Raw genomic sequence first — 19,545 nt, 5'->3', positions numbered from 1 at the left:
TCTCATGGGGGGGGGGGGGGGGGGGGGGGGAGGTTTAGGCAGGGAACAACCAGGTTTTTAGTTTCTTTCTGAAATTCAGAAGGGTCGGGGCACACTTGATGTGTAGAGGGAGTGTGTTCCACAAAATGGCTGTTGCCACTTAGAAGCGTTTGTCGCCCCAGTTGGCCCTTCTTGTACGGGGGACCATGAGTAAATGTGCTGAGGATGACCGCAAGGTTCTTGTGTGTTCAAGCGGTCGGAAGGCTCTTCTTAAAAATAGGGGTCCGTGATCATGGATAGCCTTATATGCTATGCATAATGCTTTAAATTTGATACGGCTCCTCACCGGTAGCCAGTGCAGCTGTCGGATGTAGGGGGAGACCGATGCAAACTTAGGGATAGATAGCAGTATCCTGGCGGCTGCATTCTGCACTGTTTGCAGTTTATTGAGGACCTTTTGTTGTGCATTGAGGAACAGTGCGTTGCAGTAGTCAGTTTTGGAGAATACCAAAGTACTGACCAGGGTTTTGCCTGCATGAGGAGGAAGATATGGGATTAATTTTTTTATCCTTTTTAGTGTGTGGAAGGAAGAAGAAACCACTGCATTAGCATGTTGCTGAAATGACAGCTTGTTATCGAAGATAACGCCCAGGTTGCGTACCTTCGTTACAGGTTCTGGGGGTTGTCCCATCTGGTGGGGCCACCATTGTGGGGACCAGGTAGGTTGGAGCCTCCCGAATGTCATCACTTCTGTCTTATCAGAATTGAGTTTAAGACAGTTGGATGACATCCAGGAGCTTATTGCCATCATTCCCATTTGGAAGTTGGCTGCCACCGAGATTCCATCGTTGTGTATTGACAGCACCAATTGGGTGTCGTCGGCATAAGTAGTCAGGGAGATTCCGCAGGATTTTATGACCCTCGCCAGGTCCGACACATAGATGTTTTTGAAAACTGCATAAATAACATGGATAAATATTTCGCACCCAAAGTGTGCATGGGGGTGACCAGACACAAGTTCTTTCAAAGGAAACAGAGTAAAACAGAAACAGTTGATGAGTGGATTGATGACTTGAAGAAATTAGCAATTGATTGTAAATTCGGCGCTATTAACGATGAGTTAATTCGGGACCAGTTAGTTATGCATAATAATAATACGACCTTGCAGGATAGACTATGGGTGAATGGTGACGCGCCACTAGACGATGTATTAGCCATTATGAGGAAGGCAGAAATGTCAGGTAGATGTTCTATGGTGATTAAGGAAACGGAATATGAAAAATCCCCAGGTGCGGTTTGCAAAATTCTACAACAGAACAAAACCCAGACAAGGTATCAACAGGGTCCAAGGGGGCAAACAAGTTATCGACAGAATCCACAAGGAAGATGGAATAGTCAACCAGCGAGATTTCAAAAGAAAGATACTGGAGGAGAAGAAAGAAGATGTTATCGTTGCGATAGCAAGGAACGCTTAGCTTTTAGTAGGACCTGCCCTGCTATTAATAAGAAATGTGGAATTTGTGGGATGGTTGGACACTTTTCAAAAATGTGCCGCAAACGTAGCAATGTAAAATATGTTTGGTATGAAGAAGAAGTGGTTGTTGAGGAGGATGATGAAAGTTTGGAATGGGTAAAGAATGTAAGGGGTAATTATGTCATCAACATATCCGATGAAGCTTTAGAAGGAAAACCTTTATGTAAGGTATCCTTTGGTGGTGTGGTGGTGGAAGTTTATGCAGATTCAGGATCTCCTTATACCTTTGTAAATGAGGAGATTTGGAAACAATATTGTGTAGGAAAGATCGGAGATCAATTGAGACAATGAGATATTTGTCCGGTTGGGTATACAGGAAAAATAATTGAAATGTTGGGTTACAGGTGGCTCACGTTTTTATTTAAAGGGAGGGACACAAGGGGAAATTGTATGTGTCCAAGGCGGGACCATCAGTTTTAGGATGGTGGGATCAGAAAAATTTGAGTATTATTTTGGATCCCAATAGTGAAGAAAAGGTGCTGGTTATGGATGAGGAGAGCAAATTGAGTGATATTTTGTACAAGGAATTTCCGGGAGTATTTGGTGCTGTGTTGGGGAAATTGAGGGGTTTTGAAAACAAAATACAACTCAAAGCTAATGCACAACCCAAAGTACACAAAGTTAGTCCTGTTCCAATGTTAATCAGAGATGAGGTGAAGGGAGAGATACAGGGACGTTTGAATAAAGGGATCTTTGAGGAAGTAGAAGCCTCTGAATGGATCAGTCCAATTGTCGTCGCACGGAAACCCAATGGGAAGATCCGTTTATGCATTGATTTACGCCATCTTAACAAAAATATTGTCATAGAAAAGTTCCCTTTGCCTAAGATCAATGAAATGGTATCATCATTTAAAGGTGCAACATGGTTTTCAACCATAGACTTATCTGCTGCTTACCATCAAGTGGAATTGGAAAGTGAGTCTAGATTTTTAACGGCCTTTATCACACCCTTTGGGTGTTATCAGTTTAGACGAATGCCTTTTGGGTTAGCGTCGGCTGCGGCTGTATTTCAGAGATTGATGTATAGATTATTGGGGAACATGGAAATGATTGGATTTTTCCAAGATTACATTTTGGTGGCTGCTAGGGACAAAGTGGAACATGACTCCAAGTTAAGACAGGTTCTTAGTGTTCTAGAAAAAGCAGGACTGACAATAGAATTGTCAAAATGTAAGTTCTGCAAAAGAAGTGTATCTTACTTAGGACACATTATAAGTGAGGAAGGAGTGAAACCCAAACCGGCTTTAATTGACAACATTGTGAATTCAGGGGCACCGAGTACTAAGGAGGAGGTAAGAGCATTTCTAGGAATGGCAAAATATTGCGCAAAATTTGTAAAGAATTTTGCGTCAAAGGTGTTTAATATTCGGGGGTTACTTGAAGAATGTAACTTGAAGAATGTAAGGTTTGTTTGGACGAAAGAGTGCCAGGATGAATTCGACAAGATTAAGGTGGATTTAAAGAGTGTTAACGCTTTGGCAAGTTTTGATCCGAATGTGGAATGTTTATTAACAACAGATGCGAGCGACAAGGGTATAGGTGCGGTTTTGTCCCAGAAAGATTCTATGGGAAAAGAGGTAACAATTCTTTTTGCTACTAGAGCAGAGGTCAGGTACCCCATTATTGAAAGGGAGGCGTTAGCATGCGCGAGGGCGCTGGAACATTTTAGAGCCTTCGTGTGGGGTAAGCCAGTGACTATCAGGACTGATCATCGCCCATTAGGGAAAATGTTGTCGTCTGATGGCATTTCTGGAGCTTCAGCTAGGATGGCGAGATTATCTATGCGAATGAAAGAGTTTATTTATGAGATGGTTTATTTTCCTGGAAGAGACAATGTAATTACAGATTGCTTATATAGGTTGCCGTCCCCACTTGAGGAGTGTGTGGATGATCCTTGGGGTAATGTAAATATTGCTTTAATTCATGATTCATGTGTCCCTGCTATTAGTAATATAGAGTGGTTGGAAGAACTGGACAAGGATGTAGAACTCAAAGAAGTCAAGAAGTATATTTGCAATGGCTGGCCAAAACAATGGTTCATGGAAGGAAAATTTAGAGCTTATTGGGAAGTAAGGATGGAATTGTCATTGGAAAGGGACATACTTTTCAGAGGTGACAGAGTTATTCCTCCGGTTTCTTTAAGGAAAAAAGTTTTGAAGTTGTGCCATGAGGGACAATTTGGTATTGGGAGAAGTAAGATAGTGGTGAAAAGCATGTTCTGGTGGCCAGGTGTGGATAAGGACACAGAGTTATTTGTCAAGAACTGTGAAGTTTGTAGTTCTGCAGATAAGACTCTTAAAACTTTAAAACCCTGCATGAGTGAAGGACTTATTCCAGAACTTCCTTGGGAAACTATTGCTGTGGACATTATTGGGCCTATTGGTGAGATGAAAGAATTTGGATTGGTGGCTATTGATGTGTTCTCAAAATGGCCTATTGTGAGATTTGTGGAGAAAGCTGACACGTGTAGTGTGTTGAAATTTTTGGACAAAGTTTTTATTATGGAGGGTTTGCCAGTTTGTGTTCTTACAGATAATGGAGTGCAATTTTTGTTACACATGGCTAGTTATTATTTTCATAAATGTGGTGTTAGACATAGGACAACCGCGTTGTACAATCCCAGTGGTAATGGCACCGTTGAGAGATTCAATAGGGTGATCAAGGGGGTTATTCAAGCGGCGGTCAACAAGAAATTGGATTGGAAAGTCCAAGTACAAAAGGCTGTTTGGTCTTACAGGATCACAGCACAAACGGGAACAGATTTGTCACCCTTTGTTATGATGAGAGGTAGGTTACCAAGGAGCAAAGTCAATCCAGGTTGGTTGTTGGATGGGAAAGTTAAGCAGTGGTCTCCAGCTGAGGTGAAGAATTACTTAGAGCTACTTCATTCTAAAAGTAAGGTGTTTTATGATAGACACCATGGCAGGAAGAATGTGGAAGTTAAAGTGGGTGATTGGGTACGAGTCAAGAAACCCTTTAAGGTGCCAAAAGGTGAAAGTCGTTTTGAACCGCAGAAACAGGTGATTGAAGTTTTGAGAAATGCTGTCAGATTAAGTGATGGGAAGGTATGGAATATGAAAAGTATTGCTTTTAGTCAGGATAAATCTGAAGAGGGTGAAGGAGAAATCACTGATAATCAAAACATGTATGATTGGATGGAAGACCATTTTGAGAACAGTTGTCTACAAGCACAGTTTGCTAATACTGAAGGGAATACTGATGCGACTAGGCACGATTCACTTGCTGTGAGTCGATCTTTTTGTGAAGAGGGGGGAAGAGTTACTGGTCAAGGTAATTGTGGTTTCAATAGTGATTCCAATAATTCCACAGGTGATTCTAGTGATCCCAGTTTAGTTGAGCGTAGTAATGGTAAAAGAACTTCTACATTACCTTGTAGGTTCAAGGACTATGTCATGAATTGATTTCCATTACCTTGTAGGTTCAAGGACTATGTCATGAATTGTTATCTTTATCACATGTTCTCACTTATGTTTTTTTTTATCTATTACTTCCCTTTCTGTTGTTTTTATTTTTTTTTTTTAAAAATTCCTCTTCCTTTTTATTTGTTTGAAGGGTGGGGGGGGTGTTATGTTGTATCTTTGTAATGTATCTTTAAGAGGTATGCCTCCTGGTAGGAATGCCGTGATGTATTATAGAATGTAGAGTGTGCATCGGGAGGAGTGAGGAGCGGTTGCAGAGAAGTAAGGCTGCTTGATAGCTGCTCCATGGCGCTCACCTGTTTTCCTTATATCTACAATAAACTGGATCTAATATCTATGATTGGCCTCATCATTACAAGCGGTTGGAGCTGATCTGATCTAGACGCTTGGGTTTGTGCTCCAGTGGGTCCTTGGATTTAACTTAAATAAATCCTAATTTAAACTACTTACTGCTTCCCCTGCTCTTTACATTGGCGACAAGGTTTATTTAATAATTTATGGACCCACTGTGTAGCTGAGCGTCTTTCATTTGTTATCGACTTTATATTTAAAAAAGAAACGGACCTACGGTGCAATCCTTTCCTTGTGCAGTCTGATGGGAGCTGTAGACGGTGCTTTCTTGTGACTTTCAAGGTACTGTGGTTTCCTTTATTTGTGAGGATTTCAAGTCGCAAGTTATTGAAGCGTCTCTACGGCAGTTGGTCTGCTCACGCTCCTGCGCGTTTCCAGTCTGGTGATGTCTGTGATTAGCAACGGACTCCTGAAACGCATCGTTGATCTGGAAGGCAGCGCTTATAGCACGCAACGTCGTGGCCATTTTGGGAGTGCATTTCAGACAGCCAGCTGCTCTGTGATGACAGCGTCGGCGATTGTTGAGCAGCTTGACGGCGTTTGATTTACAACGTCTTTCAAGCGGCGATTTGCTGTTTTAAGTGCCATTTTCACGGAGTATTACCTGCGAATTCAGTGATTCGCTCACTACTATTTAAATAAATATTTCGGCAAGTGAAGGTGTGGTAAGCTGGAGATCTTCTTCAATCTTCTGTTTACTTCAGTGATGTGCACACTTCATTATTTTGAGAAGTGCATGTTGCAGTCTTATTACTACTGTGATCTGCACACTATTTGAAGTTTATTTGCTTCTACTCGCTTGGTGAACATCCTGCTTTCTTCAGTGATATGCACACTGTTTATTTTGAAGTGCATGTCACATTTTGATTTAACCTTTATCTGCACACGTTTTATTAGAGTTTTATTGTTTTAGGACATCATAATGGCTACATCTCAGATTTGTAATCAACCCTCCATCTTTTTGGAAATTCCAGGAAAACCGAAATTAAGGTGGAAGAAATGGTTTGAGACTTTTGATAATTACATTGTTGCCATTGAGGGTACTGGGTTTTCAGCTGCAAGGAAAAAAGCAATTCTTTTCAGTTATTTAGGCACGGCTGCTATAGAAATTTTCAAGAACCATATACCTATTGCGCCACCAATTGAAGGAGGTGATGGATGGAACGTTTTAGTTGAAGCTGTTGCTAGACTTGAAAAACAGTTTGAAGATTAACCTAATGTCATGATTGAAAGGCATGCTTTTCATAAGAGGAAACAGTCCGCTGATGAATCTGTTGAGGATTATGTAGCAGCTCTAAGAGTTTTAGCTGCAAACTGCGATTTTGGTGCCTATGTTGATACAGCATTAAGGGATAAATTTGTGTTCAATTGTGCAGCTAAAAAAGTGCAAGAACGACTCTTAGATTGTCGCACTCCTACTCTGGCAGAAGTAATTGATTTGGTCAAAGAGATTGAAAGATCTATTGAGTCATCTAAGGTCATTGCTGCTCATGAAAATAAGAATGCTATTGACGCCTCTGGTTGTGCTGTTCAAACGCATAGTAGGGGTAATTTTCAAACTAATAGAGTGTTAAGTTGTTTTAGGTGTGGGTCAAAAACACATTTGGCGAACTGTCCAGATTGTCCTGCACTTAAAAAAAGTGTACTAAATGTGGTAAAATTGGCCATCTTACATCTTCAAGTAGTGTTTGTTATGTTAATGATGATTTGGAGAATCTAATCATTACTATTTATGATGATTCCTTTGATAGTCACATTAATAGTATTTCTCTTCCTTTCAAAGCTCCTTTAGGGATAGTTCATGTCGGTAAGGTTGCCTTTGAAGCTATGGCTGATTCTGGTTCACCAGTGACTATCTTATCAGATGTGTTCTTCGATATTAATCCTAAAGCTTTTGGTAATTTTGACATCAAAATGATAGGTTTCTTCGAGGACTAGTTAAAATTTGAGACTCGTGTCATATTTACCAAAACTTATGTTGCCATTGATGGAAAAAATATTGTTGGGTGGTATGATCTAGGTAAACTTGGCATTAATTTATGCCCAGGATCAGATTGTCCCATTCAGTTGAGAGAAATGCCTGTTAACAATGTTTCTTTGGAGTATCCTCTATCTTTCATTCTGATTAAGTATAAGAATGTTTTTGAAGATGTTGTGGGTGAGGTCAAAGGTTTTTCACACAAGATTAAACTTAAAAAAGGAGCTTTACCTGTGCAACACAAAGTTCGTATGGTACCTTTGGGTGTGAGGGACAAGCTCAAGTCACATTTGGATGGTCTCTGTTCTCAAGGTATCATAGAACTTACCGATAGCTCAGAATGGGTTTCGGCTATCGTTATTGCCCTTAAGAAGAATCAAGAAATTAGATTGTGTGTAGATCCTCGATCTCTCAACAAAAACATTGTAGTGGAAACCTATCCTTTGCCAAGAATACAAGAAATGTTGGCTGCTGTCAATGGAGCAAATTTTTTTTCAATTATTGACTTGAAAACAGCATATCATCAAGTTACTTTGGATCAAGACTCTAAAGATCTGACGGCGTTTATAACTCCGTTTGGGTTTTTTAGATTTTTGAGGATGCCTTTTGGCCGGGCATCTGCTGCCAGTGTCTTCCAAAAGTTGATTGAAAATTTGTTCAGTGGAGTTAAAGGTGTCCAGTCTTTTCAAGACGACATTTTAATCTTTGCTAAGTCTATTGATGAGCATAATGTCACTCTGGAAAAAGTTTTGAAGATCCTAAGTAGCAAAGGCATGACGGTGAGCAAGGAAAAATGTAGATTCTTAGTTAAAGAAATTGACTATTTAGGCCATAAAATTACTCAGGAAGGGATTTTTCCAAAAAAAGATATCATTAGCAACCTTGAAAATGCCAGCAAGCCTCAGGATAAGGATGCTTTACGCTCTTTTCTTGGGTTAAGTGAATACTATGCGAAGTTTGTGAAAGGATATGCTTTGGTTGTTGAACCACTCAGACAACTACTTAAAAAAGGTTCGAGATTTGTTTGGACTGATGTCCATGATTCAGCTTTTCAGGGTGTGATTAAGCTTATTGTTAGTGCTCCGGGTCTTAAAACTTTTGATCCTGAAGGGAAGTCTTTTGTAACTGTGGATGCAAACACGGTTGGATTGGGGGCTGTTTTCACGCAGATGGTTAATGGCAAGGAGAGAGTTATTTCGTTCATCTCAAGAGCAATTAGGGGTGCTGAAGTGCATTATAGTACAATCGAGAAGGAGGCTTTAGCCTGTGTGTGGGCTGTGGAGAAGTTAAAGAATGTTTTGTGGGGTAGCCCTTTTGTTTTGGTGACGGACCATAAACCTTTGGTTTATATGATGGATGGCGTGAGGAGTGGTAGAGCATCTTCTAGATTGGTTCGGTTAATAGCGAGACTGCAGGAGTTTAACTTGGAGATTCAGCATATTCCAGGTGGAAAGAATGTTGCTGCTGACTGCTTATCTAGGTTGCCTCCACTTAGTGATTCTTGTGATGAGGTCATGGATCAGCAAGAGTGTGTAGTGGCTGCTTTGGATGCTGTAGAGTCCAGCAATTTTGGCATTGATCAGGAAGAATGGAATAATCATGTTCGTATAGATAATTTGTTAGTTAAAGTCAAATCTTATGTTGTTAATGGATCTTGAATCATCTTTGAGGAGTTTTGCACAAGTGGCGAATGAGTTATCTATTGAAAATGGAACATTATTGAGGAATGATTTGTTTGTTCCACCTGGGAGTCTCAGAGAGAAGATTATCAAATTAGCACATTCAGGGAATCCTGGTGTTTCAGGTACCAAGAGGTTGCTCAAGAGTCATTATTGGTGGCCGGGTTTGGATGCCTCTGTTGGAAAGTTTATCAATACTGTGTGGTGTGTGTTAAGTCTGACAAGCACTGGAAGGTTTCAACTGAACCATTCTCAATTTGTGAAGCTCCAGCAGGTCCTTGGGAAAAGCTGTCTATTGACTTTTCAGGACCTTATGATTGTCTTGGCAGAGAAAAAAGATTTTTAATTGTTCTCATTGATGATTTTTCTTAATGGTTACATTATTCTTTTGTGGAGCATCCTAGTACTGATGTGGTTATTAGTTTCCTGGACAATGTTTTCAGGATTGAAGGGGCACCCATTTCCATTAAGTCTGACAATGGTGTTCAGTTCGTTTCTAACAAAATGGAAATGTTTCTTAAAAAGTTTGGAGTGTCTGCTAAGAGGGCTCCTCTTTATAGTCCTCGTTTCAATGGTCAGGTCGAAAGGGCCAACAGATTTTTTAAATAGGGGATTCAAGCCACTTTGGAGAGTAATTTGGATGTTTTTGACTTTTTGAAAGACAACATTTGGAGTTATCATTTGAGTCCTAACTCTTGTACAGGAGTTTCTCCTTTCTGTCTTATGAGAGGCAGACAAGCAAGATATTTGTGTTTGCCTCAACTGAAAAACAAGAGCAATTTGACAGAAAGTTTTGAGTCTTCTATCTCTAAAGCTAGAGATAATATAACTTCCGCACGAATGTCAGGAAAATCCTATCATGATGATTATCATCATTGTAAGAGCAAAGTTGTGAACGTTGGTGATTGGGTTAGGATTGTTAGTTCCTCATACCCACCCAAAGGTATGTCTAAGTTCAGTATTCCCTTTGAAGTGGAAAAAGTTTCAGAATCCACTGTTTTTCTCAAGGGCAGAGGGTGGTGGAGTAAAAGTGTTGTGGTTGTTCTTAAACCTGGCCAAGAATTTTTTTTTGATAAAAGGGACGATGGTGAAGATGTTTGGTTTGATCATTCCTTTTCTGGTCCATCACAGAAGGAACAGTTTGCTTGTTCCAGTGATGGTCTTGGTTTTTCTCTCCGTTCAGAGTCTGATCCTATTCTGGATTCTTCTGTTTCTGATTGTGATGCTGGTACTAGTTCATCTGTTCTTGGATCACATGTCTCTCATAAAAGATGTGTTAAGTTGCCAAAGAATTTTGATTATTATATTCTGGATTAATCTTTCTTTGTTTTGTTTTACTTTTGTTTTGTTTTGCTTTATTTTATCTTATTTTGTTTTATTTGTGGAAAAGATACATGTGGCAATATCCTTCTTTCCTTTCTAGCTTTGCTATTGATGTCATTATTGGAACTGTCATATGTATTGTAGAATGTTACACATGTAATGGAGAATGTTGTACTGAACCTGAGTTCTAGATCAGAGAAGAGGTTGGAGCTGATCTGATCTAGACGCTTGGATTTGTGCTCCAGTGGGTCCTTGGATTGAACTTAAATAAATCCTAATTTAAGCTACTTACTGCTTCCTCCGCTCTTTACACCGTCGTAGAAGCACCGTTTTGTGTAGGTAGGTTGGGGTAGTTGCCACTCTCTCTAATTCCATTATACTCCAAAGGCTTCCATCAGAGTTCCGGAGTCTGCTTAGACTGGTCAAGGAGGGCATGGAGAGGGTTGTGCCAAGAAAGAGGAGTGTCAGCTTAGCCAGGAAAATGGATAAAGAGTCGATGCAGGTTAGCAAAATAGAGTAGGGCAATGTACTGGTGTGTCCACGAAATCTGTAGAGGGGTAGAGTGGACAGAAGAAGAAGGGCAAGAGACAGTACGCTAAAGATGTGTAACTGTGAGAATATTTAATCTGAAAGAATATTTATGGCATCACGTGATCTGATTTTCATCTAGTTAAATGGATTAAATTAGAATGTTATTTTATTTTAGGATTGTTATTTTTTATTTATAATATTCTTTAAAAGTGCACATGTCCAAAACAGGAGGGTGATATTCCTTGTACAATTTTAGAAGCATATGGCCACACTGAATAAATTAAAATGATGACAATAAGTCGTTTGCTATTTAAACAACGTTCTGAACTTCACAAAGTACATTAAAGAAAAAATAATGATTAGAATATATAATAAAGAAGATAGATAAAATTGTGAAGGACCAGTTGGTCCACAGGGGCATTGCCATTTTTTACATTTCACTGTTAAGGGCAAGGAGAGAGGAGCTGGCCTAACGGCTAGGGCGGTCATCCTCCAATCTGGGGAACCGGGTTTGGGCCTCGGCAATGACACTGAACATCCTGTGATTCTGGGCAAATCACTTATCTCCCCGCGCATAACAAAAATGAATGTGTCCTCATGTAACGCAACTGGTGCTACTTAAAGCGCTCTGATACACTATACCTTTGGGTCAAAATCGTGCTCTATAAAACTCCGTCCCAAAAAAAAGGAGACATTGTAGCTTAAAACTTTATCTATACAGTTTTATAACAATAAAACACTACTGAAGAAGCACAAAGGAAATGTACAAGGAACTGAAGAGATAAAAAATAATTATCAGCACGTACAATACAGAAAGCAATTCATGCCAGTGGACATTATATATGAAATAAATGACACCTATTAAAGTCAATGTGAAAGAATGAATAAGTGGAGAGAGAACATACGATGGAGTATGAAGAAGAACAGGCAGCTACAGTGCATCACCAACTGAAAGTTATACCCAATAGTGGCCATGTTGAAGTAAACAACAGAGTCATCACAATGAATACATGTATGTTCCCAGTCGCGGGTTAACCCAATTGGGTATGCATCAACCATGCTCGGGTCCTTCTATAGCCGTTGGGAAAAGCAGCAAATAGTCTTGCAGTGGTTGCGATATGTTCTTGGGTCTGGAGGGTGGTATTTGTAATGTAGCATATATATCACTTGAGGTATCGCAGTATACTAAATCACAAATCCACGCCTTTGCCGTCGGGGCAGTAGTGCAGGGACACCTTACATTTAGCCAATAACAGAGCAATGGCAGCACAACGTCGGACTCCTGCAGGCAATAGCTTAACATAGCCTAATAATGCCATTAGTGGGGTCGGAGTAAGTGAAAAATCAATCATCCGCAATAAAATTGAAAACAATTGCTCCAAATAAGAAAGTATTAAGGCACATTTGAACACCAGTTGTGAAAAATCAGAGTGTTCTGCCGCGCAGCTGGGACAACAGTGCGATTTGGTGGGGTCAATTTAGCAATGATATGTGGGGTAGTGTATTCTTGGTGTAGGTATTTAAAGTGCATTAGCTTGTGTTGATGGTTATTGGAGACAAACCGTGTCTGTTCACAACAATAGTACCATGTTGCATCCAGCAGTGGGTTCCCAAGTCTTTCTCCCATGCAATCCAAGCCCCCCCACTCCGGCAGGTCTCAGTAGGAGAGATGAATAGTATAATCGAGAAGCCACATAGGCATTATCAAGGGACATAATTACCATGGTAAGTGGTGGCAAGTCCAAAGGCTCTGCAAGGAAGGATGACACTGTAGCATTCACGGTGTTGTATAGTCAATGCAGAATGAATCTGTTCATATAGGACACGTGAAGCCCCTCTGACAATGAAGTCACAGATCCCAGCATGGCACCAACAAAGAGATTACCCAGTGTATGAACCAGACATGTGTAAATGTAAAAAAAATGTAAATGTAGTGCTTATATAGCGCACAAATCACCCCCGAAGGGGTCTCAAGGAACTGTACACATACTGCTGTGGAACCCTTCCTGGCCTTTCCCTGTGAAGTGCCCACTCCTGGGCACCCCCAAGGTGAAGCCAAGCATCCTAGCACTGTTGGGGCCGTTGTGGAGATTAAGCAAGCTATTGCCCAGAGTTGCAGAGTGGGACCCATGATTAGAATAGCAAACTATTGCCCACTCTGCAACTCTGGGCAATAGTTTGCTTAATCTCCACAACGGCCCCAACAGCGCTGGGATGCCTGGCTTCACCTTGGGGGTGCCCAGGAGTGGACATTCCACAGGGAAAAACCAGGAGGGGTTCCTAAGCGGTACACGGACAGCGCTGGGACACCTCCGTTGGAGGTAGCTGTGCGCTTTACAAGTGGCATTTACATTTACATATGCAAATCAGTCTTGACCTTGCACCCCATTGGAACAGTCCAGCCCAAACTGCTAGGCTAGGTCCTCCTTTTGGGCTTTCAGCCTCATCAGCCAGGATAGCTTGACTTTAGTGTCATGGAAAGCACGGGACCCGCGTCTGGGCATACCCGCCCCACTCAAGGTGACAAATGCAAAAAGAACAATCGATGGACAGAATGCAGAACAATGTCATACATTCACCCCAGCACAGAGATCTGGGCCTAAATCCATTGTTTGTATGCTCACCATGCCAATTCTGTTTTGACCCAGCCATATGCAAATGAGTCTTGACCCTGCACTCAATGGGAATAGTCCAGCCCGAACTGCCAGGCCAGGTCAGGTCCTCCCTGGACTGGAAACAAGCATCCTAGGACTGCTTTTGGGCTTTCAGCCCTCAACAGCCAGGATAGCTTGACTCCAGTGGCATGGAGAGAACTGGACCCATGTCTGGTCATACTCGCCCCACTCAGTGTGACAAATGCAAAAAGAACAATCGATGGACAGAATGCAGAACAATGTCATACATTTACCCCAGTACAGACATCTGGGCTTAAATCCATTGTTTGTTTGCTCACCATGCCAATCCAGTTTGGACCCAGCCATATGCCCAGATGTGGGTCTCGGGCTCACTGTGTCACTGGATCAAGCTATCCTAGCTGATGAGGGGTGAAACCCCGAAACCGGTTCTAGGATGCTTGTTTCCAGTCCAGGGAGGACTTGGCTTGGCAGTTCGGGCTGGACTGTTCCCATGAGGCACAGTGTTAAGACTGATTTGCATATGGCAGGTCTAAACTGGGTGGCATGGTGAGCAAAAGAATGATGGATTTAACCCAGATCTCTTGCCTAGGGTGAATGTTTTGATTTGTTCTGCATTCCGTCTATTAATTGTGTGTCTTTTGCTCTGCTAAATAATTAGCCAGCACCTCATCAGTTGCAACACTGCGGGACGTATACAGGTGAGTGTAATAGGAGAGGAAGGCATCAGAGATGCCTTCACTATGTGTAACTTAGGAACCATCATTCAGCTGCAAGTGCGTGATGAAGTAAACCTGATATGTGGGGTGGACCAGTCTAGCCAGCATGCGGCAGGGTCTCTCGCCCTCACCGTAAACTCACGGCTCTGCATATCTGCCCTTAGTGCACGTTCAAGTGCCGCTAGTTCCCCACGTATGGTTCGGAGTACTACTGAGTGCTTGGCAATATCAACTCCCTAGATATGAGCTTTAAAAGCCTCCCAGAGTGCAGAATGTTGTGATAACGTTCCAGTACTGAGCGCAAAGTATTCCACAATTGCATCACAAACCTCCACCTGAAAAACGTTATCCGGTAACGCATATGTAGGGACGCGCCGGGTTGCATGGGGTGGCCCAATGTTCTGGAAGTGAAGGGTCAAAAGCACAGGAGAGTGGTCTGATATGGTCTGGAGGAGATGCTCGGCATCAGTAATCATAAGCAACAAGTCAGGGTAAGGTACCAAAACTTAATACGTGACCATGTACTATGGGGGGCGGAGTAAAAGGTATCGCACATATTGAGTGGATATCTGGAGCACCAGGCATCAGCGAGGTGAAGGGATTGCAAAAGAGATGAACGCACCTACATACATCAGGGCTTGGTTACATGTCTGGGAACAGTTGACTCCAGGGAAGTTCAGATAGTTCAATTAAAGTTGCCCCCATTATTAAGCTGTCTGCATGCAAAAGGGTGATATGTGTGGAAATGTTCAAATAGAACTCGGGTGTATCCACATTAGGGGTATAGATATTGACCAGTAAAAGGGATATGGTGGCTAGTGTGCCGGAAACTAACAAAAAGCAGCCCTCTGGAACCGCAATGACCTCAAGCACCCCGAAAGGGATTGCACTATGGATTGAGATAGAGACACCCTTGGAGTATGTGCCATAGTTAGCAAAAAAGTGATCCCCCCCCCCCCACAGTTTGATGCATAGCGATTGGGGGAATTCAGAGCACAATGGGTTTCTTGTAGTAAGGCTAACTGGGTACTGTGTGCGCTCAGCTAGGACAACAACAGCCATCCCTTCCAAGGATTAGTCAGTCCTCTTACGTTCCAGGTCATGCACCTCAGTGTTAGCGCCCCAGGTTTTTTAGTAGGTGGAATCCTCTAGGCAAAAGTATAGAGAATGGAAATGCAGGTATGTGAGCAGTAAAATAGTGCACAGTATGAAACATAATCAATCCCCTGTAGAAAAAAATAGTAAGGGTAACATAGCAGAACATTTCAAAATCCATACCCCTCACCCACATCGGATAGCGAACATACAGCATCCGGTAAACCCTATGATAACCCAAAGAACAAGAAGAAAAACAATCAAGTGGAGTACTCTGAGGGGAGGCAACACTAATAGGAGGGCCCCAAATGTCCATGATCTTATCGGGCGAATAAACAGCCTTATCTAGAACATGGGTAATAGAGACAGGTGGTGCGCTGATGCAGCACAGTAGTTAGTTACACAACTGAATCCAGTAATAATCAATCTGACACAGCAGTGTGGTGTCAAACATGAGCAGGCAAAAAGGAGGCTCACAGGTCCCCTGGATCATGGGAGGCAGAAGAAGCAGATCCCCCACCCTCGGTGATCTGGACCCAAAATTATGCTGTTTACAGACGTTCGCGGCTTCAGCAGGAGAGTCAAAAAAGTGATATTTGCCATTAATTTGGATTCATAGTCACACAGGGTATAACATAGCATAGGGGATGTAAGCTTTCTGGAGTGTGCGCTTAATTTTATGGCACACCTCTTGCACAATTGGGGTGAAGTCTGGGAAAAAAAATATAGTCATACCCTGGTGTTGTATTTGCTCCCTGTCACGGACAAGACGTAGAACTGTGTCTCGGTCATGATAGTTAAGAAGTTTCGCGATGATCATGATAGTTAAAAAGTTTCACAATGATCAAGCCTGGCGGAGTGCCAGGTGCTGGTTGCAGGTCAAGGGTACTGTTAGCCCTCTCAACTGCAAATGTGGACGAAAATACCTCTCCTCCAAAGAGTTCCTCGAGTAGATGTTTCACATAGGTGTTCATGTGGCTAGTATTGGTAGAGTCTGCTATTCTGGCAATGCAGATATTATTCCAATGCAAACATGCCTTCGAGTCATCAGCTTTAGCGGCCACCGTCTTGAGGAGTCTCTCTCTCAATTTTCTCAATAAGCTTGTTGGTCATGGGACTGGCATCCTCTAGGTCGGAGACATGCTGCTCTGCAGAACTGAGCTGCATCTCATGCTGGTCAAGACGTTTGTGCATGCTCTCCAACCGGGCTGAGAGCACGTCAAAAGGAGAGTCAATTGATTTGAAGTTGACTATCAGTTCAGCCGTTATGACCACTGTGCCTTCCAATGCCGGTGCGTCCACTATAGATGATCTCAGGGAATCCCTCTGGGGACCCTCAACCCCCCCCACGCCAGGGATTCTTGGCAGCATCAAAAGACGGCAGGTGCTGCTTGGGATTGCTGTACCCCATTGAAAGTTGAAGCGTCCGGACCACGTGCTAATGTTACAGGGGGATTGAAACAGAAAGCGCGAGGCAGGCAAAGCGAAGACAAACACCAACAGGTCATCACCAAATGAGGTAAATAGATTGTAGGTAGGCTACTTTGTACGAGAGCGGTCTCGTAAAGCTACAGGTGAGTTCCTATAGTGGGAATAAATGGTAAGTAGAATCAATATATGGAAAATGACATCGGGCCTGATAAGTAGAATCGTGCACGGAAGCAGAGAAGCCTGGTAGGTCTGGTAAGAAAATGAATATTGTCATTATGCTTCTATTCCTTCCAGCAGCAGTCTGGATTGCATGTGAGGTGGTTACTAGGCAGATGCAGAGGGACATCAATGTGATGGCAGGAGGGGCGTTCATGTAGCAGGACTCACGCGGTCCCATCCGCTGTAGAGCCGGTAACCCAGAGGAGCCCACAGGGACATGGATGACAGGAGAGGCACCACTGGTCAGCAGGGTATACAGAGCAAGTAACTCACTGACGTAATCTGGAGCCTCGTGTCACCCAGCAGCAGGGTGCCCACAGCCGCCAGTCGCGAGCAGCAAAAGTCGGGCCTCGCAGGAGGAGGACATAAAGATGACCCGACCTCGATCAGTGGGCAGCCAACAAGCCCAATCATGACCCTGCCCACAGGCTCGCCCGCAACGCCTGTCGTCAAAAGGCTTCCGAGGGCAGCATCAGCCCGTGCCTACTGCAAGCTGAAGTACCCCGGTGCAGCTTTGCAGCAGGGAACAGACAAGGTCACCGGCTCGAGGAGGTCAAGGTGTGCTGAATCCTTCGTAGGCACTGCAAGCAAGAGTCAGGAGGTAGGCTTCAAAATGGTGGTGGGTTCTCCGGGGCTTTAAGATCGAGTGTCCCTCTTGGTCCTAAGCCTGCACACGCCCCCCGGGCAAGGAGACAATGTAAATACCAACTTCAACCATGTCATAGGAATTTACCACCTGTCCTCTCACTAGTGTGCATACACTCTACTGTGTGGCCATTTCTCCTCACACAGTGAATAGTTAGAAGGCCTCCTGCTTGCTCTGCTCTTCAGGACATAAACATTGGTATTTGAAATCTATCAATTCTTGTCAATCTTCCTCTGTGAATCCATATTCTTCTTTTGTAGAGTTTGGTTTAATGAATCTATCCTCCTGTGAGAGACAGTGTCGGACCTGCGATGGGCAAGCCCAGCACAAAGGCGCGAGGTCACCGCTCACGCAGCTGACTGGAATGCCAGTCAGAATCAACGCCAATGACCTTTGCTACTCTACTGCCTGTGCTACCAGCCACCTCAGGGGTCAACTGGGCAGGTGTCAATCTGGTGTCAAGTCTGGAATCTCCTTCTTCTTCTCCTCCTTTCTCTCTCTCTACTCCTCTCTCTTACTCTTACTCTCTTCCTTTCTTCTAAAATGGCCGCCAGGGACTGGACCTTATATAGCCAGTGCCCTGAGGCGCTGGCACGAGCCAAAAGGTTCTAGAACCTTCTCTGGCTATGCCAATGACATGGCACTTTTGAGGTGTATCTAGGACCCTAGCAGCCACCATACTGTGGTTCTAGAGCAGCCATTTTGTGTACCTGATGGAAATAAAGTAATTCCTGTCAGGAATGTGCGCCAGCCAAAAGGGCGCCAAAACCTCGAAAGGCCAGAGTTTATGGAGGCTCCAAGGGGAGTCACTCACATGAGGAAAAATGATGACCACTATTTTAGGGCCATTCATACAGGTTGCCAATCCCAGTCTATAACGCCACAGGTTTCGCCAGACGCCTTGTAAATAGGTGCCAAAAACCTTGTGAGCAACTGGGTGTCAAGGAACATCTAGCCCCATGAAACAGCACATAAAAAGTCCTGGCAGACAAAGAAAAGCGACAAATTTTGGGAGGTACAGGGGAACAAAAGAAATCATAGTGGTGAGGGGACTCTCAGAAGCAGACGGGTCTAACAGATAGTAACCTATTCTTGGGGATGGCAGTCCGTGTCTTTCAAAGACCTTATTATCCTTAAGAGGCTCATCTTATGCTGAGAAGTTGCAAACTCGCCTATCTGGAAAAAGGTCCACTTTAAGGAATTCTAAATAAAACAGAATCTAAAGAAATAACATATAATGTTGAGCACACAAGTTTCTGATTTATTGAAGATTTTTTTTTAAGTGCTCTGTGTTGCCTTTCGGTTACTTTAGAGTACTTGACTGAGGAAATCAATTTACTGATTGGCGGAGGTTGCAGTCTTATCAGACAGGTTCAGTGAAGCCTTCCCGTTGAGTTAATATATTGAGTCTGCAAGATCACCCTTGCTCAACAAAAGGCATCTGTGTGTATCTCAGCATGTATGTTCCTCAAACAGATGGTGCCTGATAATGTTACTGAGGGACATAGAAGACAATACTCCTGAGGGCATCTAACACTTTTTTGGAAAATGTACCCATTTTTCTTATTGCTTGAGGACAGAGGTTAATGAACCTCTACTTGCCCCAGTTACCGATATTCATGTTTTATGTTAAAAGAAAAAACACCAGGTTGAAAACAAAGCTTAGAGTTTAGACCTCGGCAACTGTTGCTCCTTTTTTGTCATTGTGAGAAGGAACAGCATCTCCAGCATTTGTAATGCAATGGCCATAACAGGAGTCTTCTATAATTCTGGAAACATATGGTTAAACATAATTCACAGAAATGAGAAAAATATACCTTTTTGTTGCTAAAAATATTTTTTTTTTTTGCTTTGCACAGAGTAAACTAAATAAGAACACCTAATTATAAGGTATAGTAAAGACAGAAAACAGGTAGATGCTTATTTGTCCCCATTCATTGGGATTTTACAGACCTCACTATGAATAGCAAGGAAATATACAAATGGC

The sequence above is a fragment of the Lissotriton vulgaris genome, chromosome 6, assembly GCF_964263255.1.
Source record: "Lissotriton vulgaris chromosome 6, aLisVul1.2, whole genome shotgun sequence".
NCBI classification, from domain to species: domain Eukaryota; kingdom Metazoa; phylum Chordata; class Amphibia; order Caudata; family Salamandridae; genus Lissotriton; species Lissotriton vulgaris.
Note: the sequence above shows the minus strand (reverse complement) of the source record.